Source organism: Nannospalax galili, unplaced genomic scaffold (assembly GCF_000622305.1).
Source record: "Nannospalax galili isolate Female #2095 unplaced genomic scaffold, S.galili_v1.0 scaffold633, whole genome shotgun sequence".
Classification (NCBI taxonomy): domain Eukaryota; kingdom Metazoa; phylum Chordata; class Mammalia; order Rodentia; family Spalacidae; genus Nannospalax; species Nannospalax galili.
This window is the reverse complement of record NW_008336075.1, coordinates 6,284,357-6,295,609: the sequence shown is the minus strand read 5'-3', so window position 1 is coordinate 6,295,609 and position 11,253 is coordinate 6,284,357.

Below are 11,253 nucleotides of genomic sequence, written 5' to 3'. Positions count from 1 at the left end.
TGTGGTATGTGCACCCACACACATGTACTCACATTGACACACACAAATGTAAAACATTATGAGTTGAGAGAGAGAGTCCTATAGCTCCTGAAGTTAGTGGTCGTCTTCAGTATTTTGGAGTCTCATGTTACCACCTCTGATCTCATTTTTCACATGATGTCAGTCCTGTGTCTAGATTTTGTCTTTGTGTAGGAACCACAGCCATGTTAGATTAAAACCTACCTGCATGTCCTCATCTTAACCTTAATTTTTAAAAATTATTTTTAAAATAATGTTTATGTATATGCATATGTGCAGGTGCCAGAAAAGCTAGACGTATCAGATCCCCTGGAGCTGGAGCTACAGGCAGTCGTGAGCTGCCCAATGTGGATGCTGGGAACTGAACTTGGGTCTTCTGCAAGAACAATTAAGAGCACATACTGTTCTTAATTGCTGAGCCATCTCTCTAGTCTCTTAACCCTAACTTAATTCTATCTATAACAACCCTACTTCCAAGTAAGGACACTGTCTAAGGTCCTGGGCATTAGAACTTTGTTGGAAAGATGACTTGGTAGGTAAAGTGCTTCCTGTGAAAGCTTGAGCACTTGAATGTGATCCCCAGCACCTACATAAAAAAAAAAATCTTGGTGCAGTGTATCTGTAGTCCCAGCCTTGGGGAGGGGGAAATAGGAGGATCCCCAGAGACCACTGGCCAGTTAGATTAGCCAAATCAGTGAGCTCCAGGTAAAAGTGAGAGGCTCTGTTTCAAAAAATAAGATAGAACGCAGGAGGCAGAGGCAGACAAGTCTCTGAGTTCAAGGCCAACCTGGTCTACATAGCACATTCTAGGCCATACAGGGTTATATAGTGAGACACTGTCTCAAAAACAGAAACAAAACAAAGCAAATAACAACAAAAAATGTATCACTGAAGGAGCTGGAATCCGATGGAGGATACCAAAGTATATAGAGGAGCCCCAGGAGTCATGGAGCTGGGGTGTCCACCTTCCAGCTCTTTGTCAGTGAAGTAGAAGTAGGAACCCCCAACTGTACAGAGAGTTCGCAAAAGAAGAAACACAAATGACCAATAAATATTTTTTAAAAGCATTCAATATCCTTAACCATCATGGAAATGCAAATTAAAACTACTCTGGTAACCTGAGTTTAATGCCTGGAACCCACACAGTGGAAGAAAAAACTGACTTCTGAAGGTTGTGCTCTGATTCCCACAGGCACATCATGACATGCATACGTGCCCACATACACACACACATACACACACACACAAATAAATAAATGGAATTTTGGGGGGGGGGCTCCTTTTTGAGATAAGGTCTCCCTGTAGTCCCAGTTGGCCTAGACTTTACTATATAAACCAGGCTGGCCTTGAATTCACAGAGATCCACCTGCCTCTGCCTCCCAAGTGCTGGGATTAAAGCCGTGTGCCACCACACCTGGCTAAATAAATGGAATTTTAAAAAAATATTTTATTTATTATTTTTATTTTATGTGTATGAGTGTATTGCCTGCATGTATGTGAGCACCCATGTCATGCAATGCTGCAGAGGTCAGAAGAGAGCTTTGGATTCCCCTGGAACTGGAGTTAAGGACAGTTCATAGCCACCATGTGGGTGCTGGGAATCGAACCCAGTCCTCTGCAAGAGCAGCCCCAATAAATGGAATTTTTAAAAAAAAAAAAAAAAAAAAAAGAATGAAAAGCCATGAGAACCTCGCTGACTGAGAGACGAGGCTACGTTCTCATGCGTTGCCCTTACTCCCTAAAGCCTTTACCCACCAAGACTTCCTTTCAGGCTGGGGATGTGACTTACTTGATAGATTTGTTTACTTAGAAGGCACTAAGCCCTGGGTTCTACCTCCAACACTGCATAATACAGATAATACAATGGTGGTGAAGCAGGGCTGTAGTCCTAGGAGGTAGAGGCAGGAGAATCAAGAGCTCAAGGTCAACTTTGGCTACAGAGGGAGTTCAAAGCCAGCCTGGGCTACTCCAAGACCCTGTCTCAAAAACAAACGAAACAAAAAGATGGCCCTCACAGAGCTCAGTGGTGCTCCCATCGCCCAATCTCCTGGTGGTCTCTGGAGGTGTCACCTGCCACTGGTCGTAGCTAACTGACCTTCATTGCCTGCTGTATACTGCTTGAAACCTGTATTCTACTTCAGCATGCAGGTTGCTGTTTAAGAGCCCCTATGTGGCTAGAACACAGTGTGCCTGCTGTTGGTGAGCTTCAAGATTGCTTGAGTTTTTAGGTATGCCATGGCGGATACAAAGTATACATGGGTGTCTCCCCCCTCGGCCCTGGTTTCCAGAGGGATGCTGCCAATTCAGAAAGCATGTGTCTATTGCAAATTTTATTTTAATTTCTGTGTGTGTGTGTGTGTGTGTGTGTGTGTGTATGTGTGTTTGTGAGTGTAGATGCATGTGTGTGTACGTAGGTGTGGAGGCTTAAGGTTGATGTCAGGTGACTTCCTCAGTTGCTCCCCACTTTATATATTGAAGCAAGGTCTCTCACTGAACTCTGAGCTTGAAGGTTTGGTGAGTCTGGCTAGCCATTTGCTCTAGGAATTCCTTTCCCCCACTTCTCATGCTCTGAAACTACAATAGGGCTACCAAAAAGGCCCATCTTTTATATGGGTTCTGGGGATCCTAACTCTGGTCCTCGTGCTTAAGTGGCAAACATTTTACCATCTCCCAGCTCTCTTGTAAATTTTGAGAGTGAATTCTAAATGGTTTTTTAAAAAGTGTCTTCTTATCTAGTTTAAGACCTCCTTGAAGCCTCTGGGGAAAACACATTGGCCAACCCAGAGGGTGTCCGCAGATCTCCATTGTTGTATGCCTCCTTGATCATATGTCCCAAGAACTGCAAATCACCTGTATGAGACGTAATATTTTTATCTTTAAAAAACTACTTAAGGGCTGGCTAAAGGGCTCAACTGATAAAGGTACTTGCCACCAAACCTGACAACTTGAGTTTGATCCCTGGGACCTACATGATAGACAAAGAGAAATAACTCCCAAAAGTAGTCCCCTGACCTTCTCATGCATGGCGTGGTATTAGACATATGTTCAGGGTCACAAAGAAAGAGCCCACAACACAGAGATGGAGAAGCAAAAATACCTACCGAATAGGCTGGGGTCCAACCTCACACACAGTCTTTCCCAGTTGGCTAAGATCCATGCAAAGGAAGAAAAGGAGAATGGGGACATCGACCAAAGAGGCCATCAATTTCTGGAATGTTCTAGAACCCTTTTGCTTCTTTTGGAACCAAAAGTTTTATAGGGTGAGTGCTTGGGTTGATCAGATTAGAATCCCTTGTCATAAATCAGGAAATTTTGTAGGGTGGGGAGGGGTCAATCAAAAGATTAGATCATTTCATCATAAATCAAAAGTTTTTATAGGGCTCAGCAGTTAAGAACACTGACGGTTCTTGCAGAAGACCCGGGTTTGAATCCCAGCACCCACATGACAGTTAAGATCTGTCTGTAATTCCAGTTCCAGGGGATCCAACAGTCTCTTCTGTCCTCCGTGGGCACTGAATGATACAGGTGCACTTACCTACATGAAGGCAATACATGCATACATATAAAATAAAAATAATAAAAAAATATTTTTAAAAATTAAAAAAAGGTTTTTTTTAGTGTGGGGGGTGACTAGAACATTAGAATTCCTTGTAAAATGTTCTACAGTGTTTGAGGGGCTGGAGAAATGACTCAGCGATTAAGAGCAGTGCTCTTACAGAGGACCCGGGTTCGATTCCTAGCACCCACATGGCTGCTATGAACTGTCCTTAACTCCAGTTCCAGGGGAATCTGAAACCCTCTTCTGACCTTCTTGGCATTGCACAACACGGGTGCACTCACATACATGCAGGCAATACACTCATACACATGAAATAAAAAATAAAAATATTTTTAACAAAATGTTCTATAGTGTTTGAAAGAAAAGACTAATATCTGATGTTTCTTACAGTGGTACATGCTCCCCTCCACATACAACATAACATGGATTTTTGTTGTTGTGGTTGTTTAAGATAGGATCTCACTATGTAGCCCTGGCCGACCTGGAACTCACAATGTTAATAAGGCTGTCCTCAAACTCACACTGCCTGATTTTGCTGAGATTAAAGGTGTGCTCCACCATACCCAGCTAACTTAAGAAAATTTTAAAAAGAGATCTAAAAAAACCAACTGAATGACTGGGGTTGTAGCTCAGTTGATAAAACACTTGCCTAGCGTGGCCAAAGCCCTGGGTTCAATCCCCAGGACTGGACAGACTAGGTTTGATGGAGTCCACCTGTAATTTCAACATGAGAGAGGTAGACTAAACCCAGGAGAATCAGGTGTTCAAGGCTACATATTGAGCTTAGGGCCAGCTATTACCTTATCTCAAACAAAAACAAAAAAAATTTGGGGGAATGGAGATGGATCAGTGGTTAACTGCACAGGGTTTGGTTCCCAACATCCACACGGCTACTAATGACGGTTCATAACTCCAGTTCCAGAATATCTTCTATGCATGCAAGTAGAACACTCATACACTTAAAAAATAAAAATAAATCAAAAAATTTTTTAAAAAATGAGTATGATAGTATACACCTTTAATCCTAGTATTTGGGAGGCAGAGGCAGACGAATCTCTGTAAGTTCAAGGTCAGCCTGGTCAACATATCAAGTTACAAGCCAGCCAGGGCTACATTCTCAAAAATCCCAAAACCAAAACCATAGCCAAAACCAAACCCAATGAAAACCCCACAAAGGGTCAGTGAGATAGTTCAGTGGGTAAAAGCACTTGCTGAAAATTCAATGACCTGAGTTCAATCTCTGGAACCCACCTAAAGATGGAGGGATAAAACGGATTCTACAAAGTTGTCCTCTGTCCTTCACATATGAACTATGGCATATACATCACACACACACACAATAATAATAATAATAATAATAATAATAATAATAAATGAAATAAAAAAACACAACAAAATCTGAGCACGGAGGCACAGGCCTGTAATTTCAGGACTCAGAAAGCTGAGATTGCCTGAAAACTGACTCCAGGAGGAATGTTAGTTCTGGGTCAGTCTGGGCTACACAAAAAGTTCCATGCTAGCCCAGGCAGGACCCTTCTCAAAAAATAGAAAATGACTACTGGTTAAAAAACTTTACATGACTTTAAAAAAAGTTATTTTTTTATTTGGGGGCGCATAACACAGCACAGGCATGTGTGAAAGTCAAAGAACAACTTAACTTGTAGGAGTGAGTTCTCTCCTTCCACTATGTGGATCTTGGGGATTAAGCTTATGTCTTCAGGCTTGGCAGCAAGTGCCTTTTCCCACTGAACCATCTTGCTGGCCCTTTCATGACTTTTACAAAGTGAAAGCCTGATGCTCTGTCTATAGAACCCAAGGTCTGTGTCAAGCTCTGTTCCAAAACTGTCATTTTTTCCCATTTTTGCAGGTGAGGAAATCTGGACTCACCCTTTCCTCAGCCTTGTGTCCTCTCCCCTGGAGGTGTGCCCCAAGCACAAGATCTGGTTCCTTTGACAGTCATGCCCAGAGCTCAGAGGGGGCTGGTCCTTTGCAGAAGTCAGCTCTCTCCTTCTACCATGTGGGTCTTGGGGATTGAATTTATGTCTTCAGGCTTGGTGGCAAGCACCTTTAGCTGCTGAGCCCTTTTACCAACCCACAGGAGCCCATCCTTCGATTGCTGGTTGCACAGGCAGGTGAGTACTTCTCTTGACCTGCCTACCCTGATGGTCTCTGCACTGGTGTGTGCTGGGACTTGCACACAATTTGTGTGTTCACTAATTTACTCATGCACTGTTCATTGTGAGGCCTTTTCAAAGTTTTATGTTATTTCTAATTAACGCATAGTAATTGTACATATTTATAATTATACATACAAATTACACAGTGTAATGTTTCCATATGTGTGCACCTCCTGTAATGATCCTACGGGAGTAATTAGGATATCTATCATCTCAAATCATTACTTTGTGACAACATTCTTTCTTGTAGCTATCTTGAAATAAACAATACTTTATTGTTAGCTATAATAACTACTGTGTAAAAGAACACCAGGACTTATTCTCCCTACTTACTATAACTTTGTATGTACACTCTTGACCCACCTTTCCCCTTTCTCCAGTATCCCTTCCCCAGCCTCCAGTGTCTAGTCTCAACTTAGAGATCAGCTTTCTTTGCCAATTCCACATCTGGGTGAGACTAGACAGTACTTGTGTGTTTGGCTTAGCATATTTCTGTTCATATAATGTCTTCGAGATTCCCATGTTGTTGTGAACAGCAGGATTTCATCCTTTTAAAGGCGGAATTGTCTTCCACTGTGTGCACTTGCCACATTTTCACTAGCCATTCATCCAGTGCTGGACATGCACATGGCTTCTGTCTTAGTTAGCTGTAATAAACATGAGTGTGCACATAACTTTACATGGTATTTCTTTTCCTTACTCAGAAGTGGGACAGTTGAGTTCCCCTATTTGGAGGAATTTACATACTGCTTCCTGTAGTGGCTGTGTCCATTTACATTCTTATTAACAGTATATAAGAATACAAGGCCAACCTGATCTACATAGGTTAGCCAGTGAGGCTCTTGTCTCTAAAAAAGAGAAACCCACCAAAAAAAACTACAAAACAAAACAACAAAACAGAAAACAAAAACAAAACAAAACGATATATAAGGATTCCCATTTCTGCTAGGTATGATGACCCATGCCTTTATTCCCAGCACTTGGGAGGCAGAGGCAGGTGGATTTCTGAGAATTAGAGGCCAGCCTGGTCTACATAGTGAATTCCAGGCCAGCCAGGGCTACGTAGTGATCCTTGTCTCAAAAACAAAAACAAACAAAAAAGTTCCTGTTTTCTCCAAGCTTTTTGTTTTGTTGTGCTGTGTTGTGCTGGGAGTAGAATGCAGGACCTTGTGCATGGTGGGAGTCTATCACTGAGCTACACCCCTGTACATTTATTTGTTTACTTTCATCCTTTTGGGGGGTCTTTTCTGAGACAGGGTCTCCCTGTAGCCCCATTTGGCCTGGAACTCGTTATGTAGACCAGGTTTGCCTCGAACTCACAGAGATCCGCCTGCCTCTGCCTCCTGAATATTGGTATTAAAGGTGTTCACCACCACTGCCAGCTTTCTTTCCTTTTTGTTTTTATTTTTTGGACAGGCTCTCATGTAGCCCAGGCTGGCCTGGAACTCTCTGTAGCTGAGGATGATCTTGAAATCTTGCTCCTTCTGCTTTTTCCTCTCATGAACTGAGATTACCGGCATGCACCACCATGCCTGGTTATTTTTACTAGGGATGGAACCCAGGGCTTGCTGCATGCTAAGCAAGCACTCTACCACTGGGCTACATATCCAGGGCCTTGGTGGTTAGTTCTTTCTGTTTTGTTTCGTTGTTGCTGGGCAAGTGCTCTGCCACTGGGCAGGACAGCCCTCTTTGATTTGACAAACATTGCTAGACTCCTACTTCATTGTCAGTGTCTGGACTGAGTGCTGAGAACAGAGTGAGTTTGTCACCTCTGGGGATTTTATAATCTAGGGGGAGTTGGGTACAGACAGGCTAAAACCAAGGAAGTAGAAGAAACTAGAAGAGGCATCCAACCTTATCCAGCCAGAGGGAGAATATCAGGGGTCAGAGGGCAGTTTTCTAAGGCAGGAGACATTTTGAAGTGAGGAGATGAGGGTACAGCTAGGCAAGAAGAACAGTCCATGAGAGGGTTGGGGATGGAGTTCACTTGGTAGTGCGCTCACCTAGCATGTAGAAGCCCTGGGTTCTATCCCCAGAACCACATAAACCTGGTATAAGCCCATCACCCAGGGAGAGGAGGCAGGAGGATCAGGAGTTCCAGGTCATCCTTAGTTATATAACAATTAGAGGCCAGCCTGGCTTAAAGACCCTATCTAAAAAAAAAAAAAAAAAATCTACAGAGCCGATCGGGGGAAGGCATAAGGTTCTGTTAAATGGGGGTGTAGTGACGAAAAGGAAGGAGAGAATGCGGTGGCAAGAGGGACTGACTTTGGAGACTTGGGGCTTTAATTTAGATGCTATATGGGCAGAGGTGGAGACATGATGAAGGCTGACCTAGGCTGCATCAGTCTGCACATTGGCAAGGCTGTAACAGCCCTCCCAGACTTCTCTGATCCTCAGTGCCATCTTGGCCAAGCCTACAGGGTGCCTGGCAAAAACAGGCAGGGGCAGGCACCAGAAGATCTACCCCCCAGGCAGCAGGCAGTGCATGCTGCCATCTCACCAGGTCTCCAGCTCTGTGCCTGCCACTTCCCATTGGGCCAGAAAGAGATGGGCACACTAGAATTAACCTAGAGTGTCAGGGAGGAAGGGGACCCAGGGTCATGTCCCACTTACTGATGTTAGATGAAGGAACAGAGGATGAAAGAGAAGTGTCCTTGCTCAAACCTTCTCAACACCTTGATGATTTTCTTAATGTTATAATGAATAATAAAAGGTGGACATTTATTGACAGTTACTTTTAATATGTAAGGTGTTGACATATTAAGCACTCCACAGAAATAGTCTGATTTTGAGCTGGGCATGATGGATCATGCCTATCATCACAGCATTATGATTTGGGCCTGGGGATGTAGCTTAGTTGGTAGAGTGCTTGCCTAGCATGCACTAAGCCCTGGGTTCCATCCCCAGCACTGCATAAACTGGATGTGGAGACACATGCCTATAATCTCACCTCTGGAGTTACAGGTGCAAGGATCAGAAGTTCAAGATCATCTTTGGCTACTTATCCAGTTCGAGGCCAGCCTGGGCTACATGAGATTCTGTCTCAAAAACAATCTGATTTAATCTTTCTAACAGCTATTTGCTGTTTGACCTATGGGAAATTGAGGCTAGGCTCTGACCGAAGAAATTACTTTGAGGTGGGACCCGAGCACCTGCATAGGCCACCTCAGCTTGGGGAGGTGTACAGCTCAGGCAGGGTGGGGAGCCCCAAACCACGAAGGCCTCCCACATTCCACCTTGGCTGAGGTCCAGCGACAGGAATAGGCAGAAAGCACCCCAGGCCTGTCTGCGCTGGATCAAAGTGGTAGGTTAGAGGCAGCAGAGCAGAGAAGCTGCACCTTGGCTTGGCCAGGGCTCCCGGAAGGTGGCCTGCACAGAGCCATCCTGACTCCCTTCACTCATGCTCAGGTCCACCCTCTTTCCCACCCTAATCCCATACCCCTTATGTCTGGGAAGGTGGGTGGGAAGGCTTAAGCCTTGGTAGGCCTTTTAGAAACTTTGAGACCCACTTATAGTGGTCAAACTTTTGGGCGGTCTGAGAATAGCAGGGTGGTAAAACACCTCATTGTTCCCGTTCCCTGAATATCTGGAGCAGACAGCAGGATGCGCAGGCAGACATGTGCATGCATAGTTGGAACTTGTGGCCCTTCCTACCACAACATTCCCTTGACCCCACCAAAGCCCAGCAGTCCATCTGATGAATGAGGCTGCCAGGATCCTGTGTTTCTGGTCTCTTCCATCTCTGCCTGGTTTCAGGGCCAATAAAGTAGATGCAGAACCAAGGATTAGAATTCCAGAGTGCAAAGAAGTCAGTCGCACCTGCTTCAGGGAAGAAAGAAGTCCCAAAGCCAAGAGCTAATCAGGGGCACACACTCAGCCAGGCCTGAACCTCCAACCTGACTCCCCAGCCACCACTCTGTCCATGCTACGGTTAGTTTTCTTTCCTTTTTAAATTTTTAGTGCATTTATTTATTTACTTGTGTATGCACGATGGTGCACACCTCGGCACTGGTGTGAAGATCACAGAACAACTTCCAGAGTTGGTTCCCTCTTTCTACCATGTGGGTCCTGGGAATGGAACTCAGGTTGTCAGGCTTGGTGGCAGGTGCCTTTACCTGCCAAGCCATCTCACCAGTCCTGTTTTCAACAGGTGTATTAACAACCAACCATGGATTTCATGATTAATTTTTAAAATTTTATTTTATGTGTATTAGTGTTTTGCTTACGTAAGTGCATCATGTGCATGTGATGCCTACAAAGGCCAGAAGAGGGCGTTGGATCCTCTGGAACTGGAATTAGGAAGGTTGCTTCCTGTCACGTGAGTGCTGGGAACCAAACTGGGGTCCTCTGCAAGAACAGTAAATGCTCCTAACCTCTAAGTCATCTCTCCAGTCCCGATTTCATGATGTTAAACAACACAAACACACCTACAGTCTGCAGATCAGAAGCCCAGTGGAGGTCACACTGGAGTAACTCAAGTGGGTCAAACTGGGTCCTGTTTGGGGGTTCAGAGGAGGCTGGTCCCTGCTCCTGTGGGTTGCTGGCAGATGTTGTTTCCTGGCTGTTATAGGAAAGAAAGTCTTGTTTTCTTGCTGGCTGTGAAAGAGACCAGTTCCCAGCTTCTAGAAGCTGTTGCATTCCGTAGCCCAGGGCCCTTCCTCCATATTCAAAGCCAGCAGTGGGGGCTGGGGAGATGGCTTAGTTGGTGAAGGGTTTGCCTTGCAAGTGTGAGGAACTCAGTTTGATCTCCTGCACTCACGTGAAAAGCTAGATGTAGTGTCTAGCACTTGTAATTCCATTGCTCTGGAAGTGGTGACAGGTGGATCCCTGGGACTCAATGGCCAGCCAGCCTGACTTAATGGGCAAACCTCAGGTCCTAGTGAGAGAGCCTGTCTCAAAAATAAAGTGCATGGCTTCTGAGAAATAACATCCGAGGTTGACCTCTGGGCTTCACAGGCACACACCCACCACCCACATGTGCAAAGTACCCACACCCAGGAACATGCACACAAACCTGCATAGGCACACAAGCACACACAAAAGAGAGAGAGAACAATTCCTAGTTTCTAGAAGCTTCCCTAGCCCAGGGCCCTTCGTCTATCCTGAAAGCCAGCAGTGGCTATGGAGGCCACAGTTGTGTTTCATAACCCACTCTTTGGACCTTCTCTTTCACTTCAAAGACTGATGTGACCGGGGAGAGCCCAGGCTCTAACTCAGGATTGCACACTCCATCTCAGGATGCCTAGCTTAGTCATATTTGCAGGTGCTTTTGTCACTGAAGGTAACCAGGAAATGTAGCTTTTGTTTTCTCTTTGGTATCATACTGGCTATGCCAACAAAATCAGCACAAAAGACTTCTGTGACCAAAGGTTGGTTCAACCATACTGTCTTCCAGTAGCTAACCTGCACAGATGCCCTCTCATTCAACTCAAGTGCTTTTTTTTTTTTTTTTTAAAAAAAAAAAAAAAACTTTAAAAAAAAGCTATCTCAGGCCGG